This window comes from Engraulis encrasicolus, chromosome 21 (genome assembly GCF_034702125.1).
Source record: "Engraulis encrasicolus isolate BLACKSEA-1 chromosome 21, IST_EnEncr_1.0, whole genome shotgun sequence".
NCBI lineage: Eukaryota > Metazoa > Chordata > Actinopteri > Clupeiformes > Engraulidae > Engraulis > Engraulis encrasicolus.
Window position 1 is genome coordinate 4222381 of NC_085877.1, and position 20375 is coordinate 4242755.

General features: G+C 45.8%; 1 long non-coding RNA gene across 1 annotated transcript; it reads left to right on the forward strand.

Moving 5' to 3' along the window:
• Positions 1-6318: 6318 nt before the first annotated feature.
• Positions 6319-20119, forward strand: LOC134437473 (uncharacterized). Its single transcript, XR_010032382.1, has 6 exons — positions 6319-6405; positions 12513-13848; positions 14535-14606; positions 15166-15237; positions 15533-15594; positions 17523-20119. It is a non-coding gene; the product is annotated as an uncharacterized LOC134437473 (long non-coding RNA).
• The last annotated feature ends 256 nt before the right edge of the window (positions 20120-20375 follow it).

Consider the following 20375-nt stretch of genomic DNA (forward strand, 5'->3'; position numbering starts at 1 on the left):
GGTCTGCATCAGTTTACCCTGGGGCCTTTTGTCCTGGAACCAGTCCGTAGTTGGATAACATCCTCAATTAGTGGAAAATGCTTGGCTAGAGGGGAGATCATGTAAAAAAAAAAGTCTCTCATGGCATTACCTCCCTGCCCCCTATCTGAAGGCAGTAAGATCTGTCTGCAAACCTTTATTCATTTATTTTGTATCATATACCAACTAAACTAGGCCTACATTTAGGCTATTTTCAAATGTATTGGAACAGTAATTGTCGGACTAATGTGCACACTGTGTGCTGCAGAAATGGCCTGAATCATATAGCGGGATCAGGGAAGCCGATGGGGGGGACAAAGGGGTCACTTGTCCGGGGCCCAGACAGAGAGGGGCAACTTGGATTCTCATTACATTGTATTGGGTTTGGGGCCCTTTCAGCTGTCTTTGTTCCGGGCCCAGGCAAAGCTGTCAGCGGCACTGAGCGTATGGTTGCCAGAACTTGCCACCCACCCATCCCTTGAAAGGGAGGACATGACGCCAGTGAGCCAATAGTTGCTCTCGACCAAGTACACTGAGGGATGGCAGGACACCTTCAAGACACCTTTCTTATTTTTAGCCTGTCCTATGAGGACATAAAACATCAATATAATATAATACAATACAGTACAATACAATGCAACATGCATAGGGGTTGGAAAAAATAACTGCCATTTTAGTGTGGTAAGTTTCATGGCTCAAGTGGACCAGGCTATTGGCCAATCTTCATTAATTGCACATTGCACCAGTAAAGTGAAGTGTGAAGGTTCAATTAGCAGGGTAAGAACCAAGGAGAGATAGATAGATAGGAGGGCTTACTCACGTCATAACAGCGTAGTACGAAATGATGGCGAGGGGAGTACGGAAATGTTATTCTTCTTCTTCTAAGGTCAGTAGGCCTATTGGAAGCATCAGGGAAGCATGCAATGCCACTTCCGCGAGGGTCGGGTGTGAAACAGGTCATAGGACAGCGTGAATGTTTGTCAGCTGTCCTTAATTACCCCCAGCAATTACTGCTGACCAACAGCTGCAGTTAATTTGGCCACAAATTATCCATCATGGTGTCGCCCCCACTGACTATGTGTGCATCCCAATATGTGAACTTGCCTCCTCCACTTGCTTCTCGTCATGATGACATCACTGACAACAGCATTATATTTCAATATCTTGCAAAAGCTCAATTGTTAAGTCTTTTTCTCATTTGCAATTGGGATGGTGAATGAAAAACAGTCCCTCAAAAGTTGTTGTGGCGAGGCTGACAGCTGGGAAACTTTATCGTTTTCTCCACGGAGGAGGGGCCAGGAGGCGGGACGAGGAGACAAGCACAAGTGGAGGAGGCAAGGACACATATTGGGATGCACCCTTAGTGCAAGGGAGTACGAAAATGGCATCAATTGAGGCAGTCGGTTCATATGCAAAATAGGGAGGCGGAGCACTCGGAGGGTCACAGGCAGCCTCAAAATGAATGGCAGTGAACGAGGAGCCCGCGTATTGAAGGATAAAACTCACTGTTTTGAACTACTAATCGTCCGGGGAAACTTCCTTCAAAGTTCACAGCCTGCCTCGTGAATTCAGGGAAATTACAAAAAAAAGTGGGATAATCATAGGTACATCCAGATGACCACGAGCACTTGTAGAATCCACAGTCCCCCCATCAGCTCAGTTTGACAGCTGTCAGAACGCACCCAGCGAGCGGGGCATTCGGAGGGTAGGCCTACACTATTTACAGCCTTCTCGCTATTTAACCCATGTCTGCAGTTAGGGGCGCTGTCGAGAGGAGAGCGCAGCCTCTGAATGTAGTCTGCAGTCCTCCGTTGGCGCCCCTACAGTGCAGTAGCCTACCTGGCGAGCGGAACCTCTCGCAATGGAACTTCTCCGAGAGCGTTGTGACAGCTGTCAAACTGAGCTGATAGGGGGGGACTGTGGATTCTACAAGTGCTCGTGGTCATCTGGATGTACGTATGCTTGTCCCACTTTTTTGTCATTTCCCTGAATTCACGAGGCAGGCTGTGAACTTTGAAGGAAGTTTCCCCGGACGATTAGTAGTTCAAAACAGTGAGTTTTATCCTTCAATACGCTGGCTTCTCGTTCACTGCCATTCATTATGAGGCTGCCTGTGACCCTCCGAGTGCTCCGCCTCCCTATTTTGCATATGAACCGACTGCCTCAATCGCACCCACTGACCAATGACCATGCGCAAGGGAGTTAATTTTCCATCCATCCGTGTCCTCAGGCAACGCCCCCGTACTACACCGTGGCCAATGGGGCACCTAAGTCTCCACCCCTTCCGGGCGGCTCGTGGGACTGGGAACGCAAAAACTTTTGACTGGGCTGTAATGGACTGATCAAAGCTATTTTCCACCTCGCTTTTCCCCGTAGATCACACATAGCTGTGCCTCAGAATTAATAACAACCAATGGTGTGCTTGCTGACTTCACTTGGCAAGCCATTTTTGAGTTGTGTGTGTGCAAAAATATGTAATTATTTGGACTACACAACAGACATCGCATGTCCGTTCACGTCAGATATGCGAGGCGCACATGTAGTCTCTAACACAGTTTTGCACAAAAGCTAAAATAACGTTTCTTGCGTGTCGAAAATGAGTAGTCTTACGACGCAAATCCAAACCTTTCAAATTCTCTGTCATATGTGAAATCCGGAGCACATGCCAAACGGGATGAGGATTTTGCTTGACTCGCTCCATTAACTCTCATTCAAAATTTTGAGAGCTCCAGCCCCACAGATCAGAAGTAGAAGGGCGTGACTTAGGTGCCCCATGCATTTCCCCCCCCGAGAGATTATTCTTCTGTGTCGAGTTTCTTTGGTAAGAACACAGTTTTTCCTCAGAATTTTGCAATGCACACAACATCATTGACCATTGGTGCATCTTTGACCAAGATAGCAAGTCTTTCCCTGTGTCTCAATTCACTCACTTGTGTCAGTGCACTGACAGTCAGAGCTTAAATTTGAGCACTATGCACTGTGCCCTCGTTGGAAGAAACGGATGAGCATGGCATTAGCACACTAGTTGGCTACTGTTTACAATTCACAGCGTCTGGTGCTTGTATTTACATTTCCTTCACCTCAAAGGGCAACAATCATTCATACAATAGGTTGGTGTTCCGTCAACATTATTTACAGAATTAGGAGACTGTTGACAAAACTCTTCTACTGAGCTGAACACCACGTTTTCTCAGTTTCATTGGCTGTGTCTCAAATCATGCACTTGTGCACTTCGGGCACTGTTTTTCAGTGCCTATGGTGCTCACGCTGAAAATTTCAGTTGAGCCAGTGCACTGAAAGTGCCAGGATGATCCCCTAACAATGGCGGAAAAATGCAGTGCTTGAATGATGGACACTGCACGCATCAAACGGCGGCCTGCCAAAGTATTGTATAGTGATTGTTGTCCTTTGGGGTGAAGGAAATGGAAATACAAGCACCAGACGCTGTGCATTGTAAACAGTAGCCAACTGATATTTTGGCGAGCTAATGCCATGCTCAGCTGTCACTTCCAGCGAGGGCAGAGTGCCTAGCTTAAATTTTTCCACTACACTATGCACTAAAGACCTCAGTGCACTCTAGGAACTAGTCATTTCTAACCAGAATGCATCAAACTGGCAAAGTGCGCACACTGCCTAGCAAGAGCAGCACTGCTTCGTCGCGAACGAGCCTAGTGTGTCACCTAATTAGCGGAATGCGAGTTGGCTGATCAGCACAGCTGTCCTCAGCGCAGCCGATGTGGGTGTGCGGGAAAACTCAAACGCAGGTGTTTTTAATTAGGTTGCTCGCTCGGTTTTGGAAAGAAATTAGAGTCTGTAGGCCTAGGGGGTAGGATACAACTGGGTGATGGACTTCCTTAAAGACAGGAGTATTGAAGTATGGGTTGGGTCATCTCACTCCTGTATATATCCCATAGAAAATAGAACTCCACAAGGGAGCGTCTGCATTCTTTTTAATATCTTGATCAATGATGTATTTGTGGGGGTGCACGCCAGCCTTGGCAGGTCATTATATGCAGATGATGGGGCTCTGCGGGTGAGAGGGCGTAATGTGGTAGCTGTACAACGTAAGCTACAGGCAGCCGTTAGTACTGTGGAAGAATTGGGGAATAAGTGGGGATTTCATTTTTCTGTTGACAAAACCCAAGTGAACCCGAAGGTGCAAATCACTCTGTATGGGCAGTCAATTAAGCAAGTACCAAGTGTTAGATTCCTAGGAGTGTGGATGGATCATAAACTGACATATGGAGAACATATCCAGAGGGTCACAACTAAGTGTAAAAAGGTTACATTACAGGGACATGCACAGGATCATCCATCCAAGGGGGTGCTGAATAAGTGCTGGGAGCATGGCCATAAGCAGTTCAATAGCTTTGGGTGGGTGGGAGACGAAGAGGCTGAGAAACTAGAATTGACTGAGCTATTATATTGCCGCACAGTAACACTGTCAGCTACTCCCCCTTGGTTTTTCCCAATGCCTGAGGTGGACTTGGAGATAGCCAAACTGTCTAAAAAGAGAGAATAGAGAGAAAGAGAGAATATGGTGGACTACGTAATATGGTGCAACACTATTTAAGCATGAAATATTATGACAGGACAGGTATATACTGATGGCTCCAAGGATCCAGACACTGGAAGGACAGGAGCAGCAGTATATGTACCAGACTTTGATGCGTCACTCAAACAGAGAACACCAGACAACTTGGCAATCTATTCAGTGGAGCTTTTAGCTATTTTAATGGCACTCACGTGGACTGAGGATCTTAGACCAAATAAGTATGTTGTATGCTCAGATTCAATGGCAGCCTTGGCTAGCAGTATGACCTTTAAGTCTGCTTGCAGACCTGATCTAATTTGTGAAATTTTCCAATGCTTGTATAGACTGTCTCACACGGGCATATAGGCTATGTGTGTTTTCTTTGGGTCCCATCACATGCAGAAGTGGAAGGCAATGAAGCGGCTGACTTACTGGCCAAAAAAGCCCTTAAGCTGGAGTTAGGCAATTTGATGGTGCCACTAAGCAGAGAGGAGGTGAAAAGCCTAATCAAGAGTAAAGTGTGCAAACTGTGGCAAGAGCAGTGGGTAGCAAGTAGGCCTACAAAGGGGAGGTTCCTGTACAAGATCCAACCATTAGTTCCCATAAGAAGACCAGATAGCAGGGACAAAAGAGTTGATACAGTCATCACAAGGCTGAGAAAAGGACATACAAGACTTAATTACACCCTCAGCATTATAGGTAAACACGCCACTGGACAATGCCCGTTTTGCAACAGTAGAGAGACAGTAGAGCATGTGTTATTAGAATGCCCAGCATATAGCAGTGAAAGAGACATTCTGTTGCAAAATGTTAGACCACTAGGCTTGACAAGACTAACATTGGAAGGCTTGCTGCCATACTCCAATAGGCCGTCTGCATGGGCCCATTATTCGATTTTTTTTTTAAATCTACCCAGTTATTTGAGAGGATTTAAGTTATTTTCTTATGTTCAGTTGTTTACTTGCTTATGATTTTCTTTTTCTATTCCCTTCCAATGGCTGTCCCTAATTATTATTTATTTTTGTTCTGTTTTGTTTTGTTTTTGTCTTATTTTGTTTTGTTTATTCATCACCCCTGTTAAGGCGCACATTCCCCATCAACGCTCCGTACCTCCGACCTAAATACGCCAAGGCTCCATAACTAATGGTGCATTCCCCAGGAGCTTCCCAGTAGGCAACCAGAAGGCAGCTACCTCCCACTTGAAAGCGTTCCAACCAGCAAGCCAACCAAACTACAAACATGGAGGGACAAAAATACATATCCACTTCTCTAAGATGTCAGCAATGTAAACAATGAGGTGTAAACAACACCATACGTTTTTTTTCATGTAGCCGCATTTCATCTTTGAAATAGGCAATGCCAATAACTACACCTTAGAAAGGTTCATGGGCGGTTTTGCAACTGTTAACCTGACCAAATCCACTCTATTTGTCCATAGAATGGTGATTGCTGAGTAGCCTAATGTGTGCAACATAAACTATTCCTAAGACTGTGCGCTGCCATTGCTGTGATGACATCACTATCAATGGGACGAAGTCGGTCTGCTTCGCTTTTGCCCCAGCTCGCGACTTGAACATTCCGATTCAACAGGCGTTCAAAAGCATTTCAACAAGTAGGACAGAAACATCCCATCTCCAAATCCTGGGGAACGCACCATAAGCAGAGAGTTTACATAACTGCACCAGTTGGTGGCGGTAATGCTCCACGTCGGAAGCCAACCGCCAATAAACGTGAGTCAATGAAGAAGAAGAACAAAGAAGATTTTGGAAAGACACAAGCTGGCTGTGGTTGACTTAATTAATTTGGAAATACCGTGCTAACGCGTGACGCTGGGAACCTGTCGGGGGGAGCTGGTAAGCACTTGTGGTTTTATTTTAGGCCTACTTCGTGGTAGAACTGGTCATATGTGGCGAGACGTAGGCCTAAAGTGTCATTTAAACCGCAGTTGTCTCACAACAGTGTATTGTGTGGGACAGTTTTCTTCCTTTGTTTCCCACTCTTTGTAACGTTGTAAGGGACCGTTCGTTATTTATTTTTGGGGTCACCGGAAGAAAATAGGGGAGGGTCGTGTCAGTTTTTTCATTGCTGCGGGGAAGGTCATCAAAGTTTTTTAAGCTCGCTAGGGGAGGGTCATCCAAAAATGTTTGGCCCATTTATTACAAAAAGCATTTCAAAGTAGCCTTGTTTGTTGTATGTTTCAATGTAACATAGCCTCAGAAACGGCCCTTTCGCTAAGCAGCGTTGGTCAATCAACGTCAAAAATAAGGCAGGATAAGGCTATTTCTTAATTCTCCCTAGGGGAGGGTCATGCATTTTTTGACGGCGTCGCGGGGAGGGTCATCAAAGTTTTGAATCTCGCTAGGGGAGGGTCATGCAAAATTTGACGATCAAAGGTGGTCATCTTCCGACGACCCCGAAAATAAATAACGAACAGTCCCTAAGTTTAATGGCTGGGCACAAGTTGGCGTGATGCCTACCAATTAGGCTACTATTTGTGTGTAGAGTTGTAATGGTCTACCGTTGGTTGCAGCCAAGGCTTGTAGGTTTGGCAATTGGGTTTAGGGCGCAATAGTAGGATTGCTTATGGTCAAATAAATTAATTTGGATGTTTGGAAGTCAGAGGCGTGCTCAGTCCCTTTAGAAAGATGAAAAAAGTATTCTTGTGGGTGCTCTTTGGTTCAAGGTTCAATGTCAAAAAAGTTGCTTGAAAAGAGAAAAAACTTTTCTTCACCAAGGCACTCAAATGTATAGTTAAAAAAAATGTTTTCCTCTTTTCAAGCAAATTAATTTGGATATTTAATGTGAATGCTCATTTTATTAACACATAATTCACAAAGGTTGGACCTAAATCAAACAAAACTGAACAAAAATCCAAGCAAAACCGTCAACTTGACATCTATATATTATTTGGTCAAATGCAATGTAGGCTATCAGCATATTACATAACGGCCTACCCGAAGCAACTTAATATTGACAACATATATGACGTATGCGCCAGCGAGAATGGCAGCAAGTTTTGTAGCTCCTTGTTTTATGTCTGTTCTAGTCGTCTTTCGTGTTGTGTTTTATTACTTATTTTCCAGTTCTTAGATTAGCGTTTAGTTGTTGTTTTTCTGTACATTATTATTAATTCGTTTTTTTATTTTTTAACGTGGACAAGAAGTTATTTATTCCGATATGGAGAAGTCTGTGCGTTGCTATGGACGCTGCAACATTGTTTACTCGCGCAGCCAGCTGATGGATCTGCGGAAGTTTGCTGATTCTGCCGCGGTTCACGTGGATATTCCAAAAGAAGTTTTCAGCTTTCGTGGATGCAGAGCAGGGGTCGCAGTCAAGGCCAAGCGACGGGAGAAGAAATGGAGATATAAGCCCTCTGTTCCAGCAATTATTATGGGAAACGTGAATTCGCTAACCAACAAAACGGACGAGCTGACTGCCCTGGTAAGAAACCAAAAACTGTTTAGAGAAGCGAGTCTAATTTGCTTCACGGAAACATGGCTAACTAGTCTCACTCCTACTTGTAATGTTGACATACCGGGCTTCAGCGTAGTTAGACTTGACAGAGACAATGCACTTTCAGGGAAAAAGAAAGGAGGTGGACTGATTATGTACATCAATCACAAGTTTTGTCATCCCGGACATGTAACGGTGAAGGAAACAGTGTGTAGTAAAGATGTGGAGCTACTGGCCATCAGCGTACGTCCTTACTACACTCCAAGAGAATTTTCACACTGTATAATAATCTGCGTCTATTAGTGCGTTCATGTGGTCTCGTAATTATCGTAAATACCAAATGCCGACATTCGAAGCGCACGTGAACGCCACCGCTTCTGGTATTTACCACTGGACAACTCGTAGAAAATTTTAAGAAACGAGTTTACGAGATGATGACGCACACAACAGCTGGCTCTACTCTCGCCATGGCAACCGCTAAGTTGAAATACTCAAACACCGGCATTCAGTATGTTTAGACAGTCATGGTAAATGACAGTGTCAGAAAATATACAGAATTTTTACCTTTGACTTCCTAATTCATTTGCTTGCTGTAGCTGATGAACAACAGTCTATAATCGTTTTAGTAAAAAGTCTCACTCTGGTTCGCCATCTTTAATTTGTAAACAACATCAAAAAAGCACATGAACGCAACGCACTTGTAAATACCACTTCGCAACTAGATAATATCTACTTCGGAAGACCACATGAATGCACCATATGTCCCCCCGAGAGCGGCGCCCGAGACTGCATGTGACGTCATTCACACAACTGTTGCGAGGCTACAAACACAGCATACCGAGGCTTTCTTTGCCATCACTGGGGATTTTAACCACGTTACCCTCAACTCCACTCTCACCAACTTCCATCAGTGTGTTGACTGTGCAACAAGAAAAAATAAAACCATTGACCTCCTGTATGCAAACGTGAAGGATGCATATAGTGCCACCCCCCTTCCCCCACTGGGTTTCTCTGACCACAATTTGATCCATTTACAGCCTCTGTACATCCCAAAAGTACAAAGGCTACCAGTTACCACACACACTTTCAGAGAATGGACACCAGAAACTGAGGAGGCACTAAGAGACTGTTTCGAGACCACTGACTGGAGTATACTGCAGGGCAGTGATGACCTGGATGAGGCCACAGCATGTACTACTGATTACATAAACTTCTGCATGGACACTGTTGTACCAACAAAAACGATTCGCTGCTACCCCAACAACAAACCCTGGGTAACCAGAGATGTCAAGCAACTCCTCAATAAGAAAAAGAAGCTTTTTAAGGAAGGGAAACTTGACTGAACTGAGGAGTGTACAGCGAGAACTCAAAAGCAGACTGAAGGAGGCCAAGGTGGCATATGGGAAGAAGGTGGAAATTAAAATGAAGGACAATGCTAGAGAGGCATGGCAGGGGATTAAAAAAATCACTGGGTGTGGAAAGAAGAGATGTATGGCGAGGGTGATCTCTCAATGTCCAATGATTTAAACCATGTTTACAACCGGTTTGGAAACTCTGGCACAGAGGGCAGCATTTCCCTTGTCACCTCTATAGCCCCTGAATCCCCCCAGCCCACACTTGACAACCACTCTTCAGCAGGCTCCCATCTCACCCACTCACAACCCCACACTCCCGTTATTACTTTTCACCCAGCCTCACTAACAGGGACACTTCATCCCACACCCTCCTACTCTGGCCTATGGTCACCACTCTCCCACCACCATCAACAATGCAGCAGTACCCCCACCATGGACACAGCAGACTCACAAATCCCCACTACCTCTATCCCCTCCCTGCTCCTCACTTCTGCGTCTTGGAACAACTTACCACCACCCACCCCTTTTCCACTCCCCCCTTACTCCAACCCAGCACTCCAACTCCAGCCGACAATCACCACTGATCAAGTTAGAGGGACACTGAAAAGACTTAAGTCCAAGGCGGCCGGCCCTGATGGCATCTGTGCAAGACTGCTAAAGACATGTGCTGAGGAATTAGCTGAGCCCCTTCATCACCTTTTCAATAGGAGTCTACAAGAAAGCAAAGTTCCTATCTTGTGGAAAACATCATGCCTGGTACCTGTTCCAAAGAAAACTCACCCTAAAGAACTTAATGATTACAAGACCGGTTGCCCTCACCTCACACCTAATGAAAACTTTTGAACGAGTGCTGCTGCGCAACTTTCTCAACCCCAGGTACGCCACGCACTGGATCCTCTGCAATTCGCCTACCAAGAGACGTGGGAGTGGAGGATGCCATCCTGTATCTTCTTCACAGGGTACATGCTCACTTGGATAAGGGTGGCTGTGCTGTGAGGAATCATGTTTTTTGACTTCTCCAGCGCATTCCAACACCATACACCCCTGCTGCTGAGAGAGAAATTGGTGCGGATTGGAGTGCAGCCTAGCCTGGTGACCTGGATAACTGATTACCTCACAGAGCGGCCCCAGTTTGTGAGGATGGGTGACATAACATCGGAGACAGTGATTAGCAGCACAGGAGCGCCACAAGGAACGGTTCTCTCCCCGTTGCTCTTCACCCTGTATACCAATGACTTCAGCTACAATTCTGGGACATGTCACATGCAGAGAAGTTTTCAGATGACACTGCAATTGTGGGGTGTATAAGAGACGGTCAGGAAGAGGAGTACAGGGGATTGGTGGATGACTTTGTAGGATGGTGCCAAAACAATCAGCTGCACCTGAACACCACCAAAACCAAGGAAATGGTGATCGATTTCAGGCGCTCCACCCCGCCCTTGGTGCCTGTTTCTATTGGGGGAGAGGATGTGGAGACTGTCTGTACTTACAAGTACTTAGGAGTGCACCTTGACAATAAGCTGGACTGGTCCACAAATTCTGAAGCACTTTACAGGAAAGGCCAAAGCAGGCTCTATTTTCCTAAGAAGGCTGAGGTCCTTCAATGTCTGCAGCCAACTTCTGCTTATGTTCTACCAGTCTGTCATGGCCAGTGTGCTCTTCTACGCTGTGACTTGCTGGGGTGGAAGCATTAGGAAGAGAGATGCTGCACGCCTTGACAGACTGGTGAGGAAGGCGGGGTCAGTGGTGGGCATGGAGCTGCAGTCACTCACCTCAACAGCTGAGAGCAGAACACTGAGCAGACTGGACTCTATTATGGACAATCAGCATCACCCCCTTAACGCCACCTTCACTAACCAACTGAGTCTGTTCAGTCACAGACTCCGTGCTTTCACCTGCAGGACAGACAGGCTAAGGAGGTCCTTTGTCCCTTGGGCCATTCAACTGTTTAACAGTATACAGAAGGACACTAAGAAGGACATCATTATTGGGGATTGGACTGCCTGAGATGCCAGAGCTGGCCCAGATCTGGAACCTCTTCATATGTGTGTGTGTCTGTGTGTCTGTGTTTGTTTTTATGTAGCTACTTGACACCTGAATTTCCCCCTGGGGATCAATAAAGTTTCTCTAAAGTTTCTCTACTCTACTCTACATTTTGACTAGAAGTCCAGAAGGTCCCATTATTGCAATCGAGCCATAGGCTATTGGAAGCATTTGGGAATGAACCTACATGTAGGCTATTTTTTGTAGGTGGACAAAATAATTTGGCCTAATAAGAAAGAACCTCGTTATCAACATAGCCTATTAAGCCTATATGCCATAATAGCCTACTCCATGTCACTTTATCGATGCAATTTTACTTAGGCCTAACTGTTATTCTAACAGTTAGCAGTGTGTCATTGCTTTAGGCCTACTGGTAGCCTAGTCCAGTTATTTAAAATAAGGCATATTAGAACCATGGTGTTTGAGATTTAAAGTAATGTTTTTGTATGTGGACAAAATCTTATAAACAAATAAAAACCACCCTCTTGCATGTTGCCACTGACTTCAGCTCTAGTGCACGAGTAGGCTATATGCACAACCCAAATCCCGCCCATCCAGGCCGACACGGTGTGAAACTAGTGAGTCCCGGCACAGGTGGCATTTTGTTTCAAATGGTTTCAAATTGCTTTGTTTGTACTGCAGGGTAGCCTGGAGCTTACATTCTCTGTACGAGTTGTGTAGTCAAAAGTTTGTGTGCCAGCAGTGCGGAAACGAGAGGATAGGCCTACATCCATATAACCATTCATTCTGAGCGCTGCTGTAATTTCACCTGGTTGACCTCATGTTTTCAGATGTGTCCTATTATATCTATAAGGCGGTCTGTCGGTCCGTCAGAAATGCTGTCTTAAAATTGGAATTCCCTCCTGTGTCCACAAGACGGCAATGCATAGGCGGACGCATCTTTGTCCACCTGTCGGACTTGTCTTGTAGTGACGTGGGGCTTATTGACCATTAAGCCCCATGCAACGTGGCTCGGAAGTTTTTACTTGGTGTAGGCTACCCGCAGTAGCGCGGAAAGTGTCTGGATTGTAGGTGATGTCGTGACATATGCCTACTGTGTGTGTGTGTGGTTTATTTAATTCTTTTATTTTGTGTTTATATGTTTAAAGGTTTTACACCTATTCTGGTCTACTGTTCTACAATTCCTCCATCTGTTACTACTACCACTACTTCATTGGACCACCGTCTAAAGAGTGCATCACGTCGCTGACCAGTGAACAGCCTTCTGCTGCCAGTGACCAAGACTCAAAGACTCCACTCACACCACAACCCAACAGAGAGAAGACACTTCACCTGGGGGCCTGTAGGATAAAGCTTGAAGAAAAGAGGGGAAAAAAACAAGCTCAAGTAAAAAAACAGGCCAAAAAAATCTTCTGCCTCCCACTTAAAAAAAAAAGAAAAAAAATGGAAAAAAGGTTCAGAAGGTTCTGCCTCCCCCTTCATATCCTCTCTTGACATTTAGGATCCTTTTAGCCGCTCTCCATGTCTAGAAACTGTCCCGATCATGCCGTCTTGGACTGCTGAAGTGCCTTTCGTCCAATAGATCTTGGACTGCTGCTACTGTGGGTGGGGGAGTTCTGGACTTGGACTGTGCGTTGTTCCTGACTGCAATTGGGTGTTGTGCCTTCAGTCGACTTCGAGTATGAGTACTGCAGTGAATGTTTTCCTCTGCATCCTAGTGACACTGTCTCTTGCTTGTAACGCAGGGTCTTTTACTGGCTTTGTTGACCATTGAAGGAACTGTGCACCGTTGTGCTTTCAGATAGGTCTTCGGGACTAGCCTGATGATGTCTGCAATGTTCAGAGAACCTGGATCACCAATGTCAGTCAGTAGAGTAGAGGAGAGTAGAGTAGAGTAGAGAAGAGTAGTAGAGGCTTGGCTAAAGTTAGTGGTTCTGGGCGGCGGAGGCATTGTCATGCGCAGGGCCTGTCCTGATGCCTGGATGGAGGTTCCCGCAGTGCGGTCCGGTCCGCGGTTCCTTCGGCTACCTTGGGGTGGGTGGACAACCAGGTCAGTGGAATGCCTTGCTGCGCAGGTGGGAGGTGGTCTCGCTGTGCGGAGGAGGGCATTCACTGCAGTGCTCGTCCGGGCTCAGCGGGGGGCAAGGCACCCGGTTGCAGTCTGGGGCGGCGCGTGGGCCGGCTCCGGGCTCCACTGCCAACAGTGGCAGCGGTCCAAGAACTGTTGAACGAAGGGTGCTTCAGTCGTCTGGGAAGGCTGGTTAGGGTAGTTGCATGGACATGGAAACCGGCTGAGGGATTCCTGAGTGTCGGGAGGGGAATGGGGGCAGTGCCACGCCCGGCCGCAGATGGGAGGTGGGACAACCAGGACCTCACAGACCCACAGACCCACAGACAGGGTTGGCTGCAGCAGCGTACGCATGTACACCAGACCTCAGAAGGGAGGTGGGACAGCCATGATCTCCTGGATGCACAGGAGGGAGGGTGGGTACACAACATGCTGCAAGACCCAGTTTACACGTAATATTTATATTTTTGGAATACATTCGTCTTTTTGCACGTGAACAGAGCTTCAATTTCCTAAAATAGATTTTTAGAGTTTAAGTGGAGATTTCTAAGGTACACCTGTCAGTAGGGTGTTTCATTTGATCGACATGCTGTGTTTATATGTAAAGAGATAAAATAAATATTCGCTTTTAAAAATATCTGCATATGTACATGTAATCAAGGCCTGAAACATGTGAAAAACATACATCCACATAAAACCAGCCTGAATGCTGGACTAATGCATACATTCAAAACAAGCAGTAAAGTCTGCAACACCAGGGCTTTCGTCAATCTTTTATTATTTTGATGGCCCTTAATCAGACCTTATATGAAATTAAGCCTTGGTGCTGTGGATTTATTGCATACATTTATTTGAATATACTGTACAACATCTTCCTGTGGAAGTCTGACTTGTCACTAATGGAAAAAACCCTAAACCATGTGGATTTTCACCTTCTAGTGAATTTGCCATCTATTTTTTTCCAATACCATTCTAGTACTTCTCGATGCCATTTAGTGTGTCATGCCATTGTCAGTCCTTGTGTGATGCCATCTGCTGCACACTGTTCATGTATTGTGTGTGTGTGCTTTCTTTCTTTTCTTTCTTTCTTTCTCTGTAACAGGGACTTCAGGGCTTCGTCGGGAGTGTAGGCACCACTGGACCACAGGAGCCAGGCGAATCACCAGGCCCTGCAGTCAGTATACACACATTTGTACACACACACACACACACACACACACACACACACACACACACACACACACACACACACACACACACACACACACACACACTACAGTGTAATTCATCAGTCCCTGCTTGTCACACATTACTCACACATGTACAGTATATACACACCCACATACATGATGTTGACCTGGAATAAACATAGAGCGAGGCCCAGCTGTAAAACTTGAATGTCCTGACTTTTACATAATAATGGTCATGTTATCTCCTGAGTTTTCCTTCCCATCAAAATCCTCAATATCTGTGTGTTTGGACAATATTCCCTTTGAACCGAAGAGCAGGGCATGACGAAATGAGCTGAGAAACTTTTCTTCACCAAGGCACTCCAAAAAATGTCTATTTGAATGGCATGTCTACTGAGGACCTTTTAAATTGTCCATGTGTAGCGGCAAGAAGGCCCAATTGGCAATTGTTAGCAATATTTTGAAGTCTCTGTGACAAGATTTTCTTTTTAACTAACTTTGGAGATTTTTATTTTGTCCAATGAATGCCCATCTCGCCCCCAGGGTGATCCAGGGCCTAAAGGCGCACAGGGAGCCAAAGGGGTCGAAGGAGAAGAGGGACCCGCAGGACAACAGGTAAGGATGACCATTTTTGTTTGTCCATCGGCACGTTCGTGATGGTGTATGGCGCATGCTTCGCAAATCTGTGCAACGCACATGTGTGCTGTAAAATTACAATGCATTCTGGTAAGAAATTTTGAATACATTGAATGCATTGTGATTGCGCAGTGCACATGGGATTTGTGTACTATCACAAATGGGGCCAGTGACCACTGGATGCAGCCATTTTGTTTGTGTCAGTCTTATTATCTTGAGTTGTGTGTGTGTGTGTGTGTGTGTGTGTGTGTGTGCGTGTGTGTTTTGTTCGAAGGAGAGCCAGGGGAGAGGGGAAACGGTGGATTCCCAGGCGCTCAAGGACCCAGTGGACAGAGGGTGAGCTAGAGTAACCCCCCCCCCCCCCCCCCCCCCCCCCCCCCCCCCCCCCCCCCCCCCCCCCCCCCCCCCCCCCCAATACATACAATGTAATGAAGACTCAATTTGGGTTCCCTTCTCTCCCTGGGCACGTGGCTGACCCCCTGTCGACTTCCCTGAGAAAACCAGCAATTTCAACACAATCTCTGCACAAACCCTGTCATCAACTAAAACAAACATCTGACTTCTGCCCTAGAGAACAAGGGGTTTGCCAACAAGTACTTTGGCTAGAGGGGTCAAATACTTATTACCTCAATGAAATACAAAGACGACAAATTAATTGTGTGAAGTAATTTTCCCGATTTTTCTTTTTGATATTCTGTCTCTCTGTGTTAGAATACATCTACGATTAAAGTTATCTGATCATGTCAAACCAACAACACCAGAAATGGATCAAATACTTATTAGTTTCACTGTATAACGGGGGCCCACAGGGAGTCAGATATTTGTTTTACACAAACCTGTTAATAATATATAAAGGGGGTCTATTAGAGCTGGTTGAACATGCAGAATTTTGTGCTCCACCCCTGTACATAAGCATACAGTACATGTACCTTCAGACAAGAATTTCCTTTACTGTCATTTAGCTGTATTTCGGTAGCAGTGTACCAACCTGCTCTCACCCTTGAAATGTAAAAAAAGGTAAGCACAAGGAGTTCTTTTTTCTGAGAGTAGAGTAGAGCAGTTGTTTCAGGGTTCTGTATTCATCAGTGCTGCCTGTGCTCACTGGCACACTGATGTAGGGCTTTCAGGCCGACCAGAACGGAGGTTGTGCCGGTGCCTGCACCAGTTACGTTCGGCACTAAAGTGCTTATCTGTGAACCTCCCATGTTCATACCGGGCTCTGAACAATTTCCGCACGTGACTGTGTTACCCGGATGAACCTGCTGACGGCCACACTGTCGTCACGGTTCACGGAGAAAAACCTAGTATTTTGCGGTTCGCATTGCGAACCAACTTTCCGGTTCGCGAACGCTAATATCTGTGGCGGGAACACGACGACCGGTTCACGATTAGGTGCGGGAACGGGCTCCAGCGCGGTTCTCAGTCGGCCTGAGCGCGCTAATGGAGGCAGAACCCTGAAACGCCTACTACTCTGCTCTCAGAAAAAAACTTGACCTTACTTGCTTGACCTTACTGTCTTTCAGTGTGCGAATCTGCTCTCACCTAAATATCCAGACCGCAACAGTATCCTCGCTTCAAGTTTACAAGTTTATTTATTTAAAAAGGGACGGCATATATTACCAGCATTTAAACAAAAACGGAAATTAGCTTCATGGCTATAATCTTGTGTATTTAGCATCTTTTGTCCCTTGACAGGTTTGATGTTCCTTAAAAAAAACAAGGTTAAAACAAAACTAAAAATACAGTTATAGTACACAGTTGTAAAATTATAGAGTCAAAGATATTTCACACATTTTAACAATAAATAATACAAAATACAATTACAAGATACAATACACAAATGAGTTAAAGAACAGCAGCCAGTACTAGTAGCCTAGCTATGTGAAATTATGTTGACAGCATTGACAATCCAGTAACCACAATTTTAACTGTTTAGGCTACTGAATGAGTTTACTGTTGGCAGTTCTCTAATTATACTGGGAATTGTGTTCCAGGTGTGAGAGACTCTGTAAGAGAAAACAGCCTGACTAAAAGCGCTCTTTCTAAATGGAACAGAGCAATCACCCCTGGAACTGGCTCTGGTAGCCCTATTTATACTTTTTGTAATAAATATCTGTAGAGGAGGAGGGGCCAGGCCATGAAGAATTTTATATAGTAAAACTGAATCATTATATTTAATATAGTTATCCCAGTCCAACAGACTGCTTCCTCACTTGTGTTTACATTAAAGCTGATACTCCACTCTGAACACTTTGTTGATGTAGATGTTCTACACTGGAGCTGGAATGAACCCTGTCAGATCTTTCATCCTGCTACGTTCAAGAGGAACTTCATGAACCACTGGGTAAGAAAAATATGTAAAATATATAAAACATGCTCATAGTCTCGCATTGTTTGTAAACTACTTTCAATTCAGATATAATAGATGTAATAGTGTTGCATTGTTTTGGTCTTTTATAGAATGTGCAATGCACTGCATGTATTTCTCAACTGCTATGTAACTATAATATGGTTTCTGTTCTTCCCTCCTCGTGCCTGCGCCCATCCGTGCGTTCGTTCGTGCCTGCGTGCGTCCGTGTCTCCGTCCAGCCGTCTGTGCGTGCATCCGTCTCTGCATCCGTGCCTTCGTCTGGCCGGCCGTGCGTCCGTCTGTGCCCACGTCTGGCCGGCTGTGCGTCCGTCCGTGCGTCAGTCGGTCTGTGCGTGCGTCCGTCTGTGCCCACGTCCGTGCCACTGTCTGGCCGGCCGTGCGTCCGTCTGTCTGTGCGTCCGTGCCTACGTTTGGCCGGACGTGCTTCCGTCTGTGCGTCCGTGCCTACGTTTGGCCGGACGTGCATCCGTCTGTGCCCACGTCCGTGCCTCCGTCTGGCCGGCTGTGCGTGCGTCCGTCCGTCCGTCCGTGCGTCAGTCGGTCTGTGCGTCCGTGCCTACGTCTGGCCGGCCGTGCGTCCGTCTGTGCCCACGTCCGTGCCACCGTCTGGCCGGCCGTGCGTCCGTCTGTGCGTCCGTGCCTACGTTTGGCCGGACGTGCTTCCGTCTGTGCGTCCGTGCCTACGTTTGGCCGGACGTTCATCTGTCTGTGCCCACGTCCGTGCCTCCGTCTGGCCGGCTGTGTGTGCGTCCGTCCGTCCGTCAGTCCGCCTGTGCGTCCGTGTCTACGTCTGGCCGGACGTGCGTCCGTCTGTGCTTCCATCTGTCCGTGCCTCCGGCCGGCCAGCTGTCCGTCCGTGTGTGCATGCCTGCGTCTGTCTGTCCATTCGTCCGTCCGTCTGTGCGTCAGTCCGTGCCTTCGTCCGGCTGAGCCCATGTCTGTGCGTCCGTGCGTCTATCAGTCTGTTTGCCCGCAAAAACAAAAAAACAGTAGGGGGTCTACCAAAAAAAATGAGTGATTTTTGAGTGTGTGTGTGTGTGTCTGTATTTGGTCTCCTATAGAATTGACGTAAGATACTGCTGATGGTGTTCAAAGTATTAAATAGTCTTCCTCCCTGTTACATCTCTGATATGCTCTCTTTTTATGCCCCTGCCCGAGCTCTCAGATCCGCTGATGCCACGCTGCTAAGGATTCCTACCCTTCCACCAAAGAAAATTGGTGAAGCCGCCTTCGATATGTACGCGCCCAAGAGATAGAACTCTGCCTCTTGACATCAGAGACACTACCTCCATCAACTCGCACAACTCTTTACCCTCGCCTATTCTTAGCTGCTCAGGCCCTACAGGCTCCACATGTCGTGCCCTGGTGTGCAAAATCTGTAGTCATCTCTCTTCCTTTTAACCCGTGCGTGATTACAAAGCGTGTGTGTGTGTGTGTGTGTATGATTACAAAGCGTGTGTGTGTGGGGGGGGTTAATATGTGGTTTGAAGTGTTGGGGGGACACTGACATTGTTTTTTGTATTTTTTTTCCTGTCTTTATCCTTTTTTTCCTTTATCCTTTTATTGTCCATTATTGTACGTTACATTTTGCTTTTGTTAAAAGATAGAAAAATTAAGGTAATGAAAAGAAATGGAAGAAAAAGTAAGAAATTATTGGTCCCCCATAAGGGGGGGTGGGTGGTTGGGTTTATAAAAAAAAAAGTGTGTGCGCGTGCTATTACAAAGCGTGTGTGTGTGAGCGAGAGAGAGATTACAAAGTGTGTGTGTGTGTATGATTACAAAGCGTGTGTCTGTGTGTGTGGGGGGGGGTTAATATGTGGTTTGAAGTGTTGGGGGGACACTGACATTGTTTTTTGTATTTTTTTCGTGTCTTTATCCTTTTTTTCCTGTATCCTTTTATTGTCTATTATTGTACGTTACATTTTGCTTTTGTTAAAAGATGGAAAAATTAAGGTAATGAAAAGAAATGGAAGAAAAAGTAAGAAATTATTGGTCCCCCATAAGGGGGGGTGGTGGTTGGGTTTATAAAAAAAAAAAGTCTGTGCGCGCGCACGCACGTGCGATTACAAAGCGTGTGTGTGTGATTACAAAGCGTGTGTGTGTGTGTGTGTGTGTGTGTGTGTGTGTGTGTGTGAGCGAGAAAGATATTACAAAGTGTGTGTGTGTGTGTGTGTGTGTGAGTGTGCGTGAGTGATTACAAAGCGTGAATGTGTTGGCGTCATGCAGATGGTTATTTTTATTTTACACTTCTACACGTCATCCCCCAAGCTGTATTATTTGCTATGATATTAACCCCTCCTTGCATCTGCACTTGTTGTTCTGTATATTTCCTGTGCTCTTTGTATTTGCTATGATGTGATGTTGGCTATGATTATGTCTTCTTTGAAAGCCGCTTTGGTTATAAAGCGTCTGCAAAATGCAATGTAATGTAAAGGTATATTAATAGACAAATCATCTGATCTGCCTTTTCTGTACACCAATAAAAGGAAAAGAAACACCATCACACAAATTTGCCTACGACAGATGTTCATTTTTCTTATTTATTTTTATTACACGTGTGTGTGTGTGTGTGTGTGTGCCCCCCCCACACACACACATTTATTTTTTACAATGAGGACACTCCACTGACACCCTGTCATCTTTCACTTGTCAAAAGTAGGCTTATCATGCACTTCAAGCTGTCCAAAAGCGGTGCCAATTTAGCATACTCGGTGCTGCAAGTGTGCTGAAGTACTGTTTTAGAAGT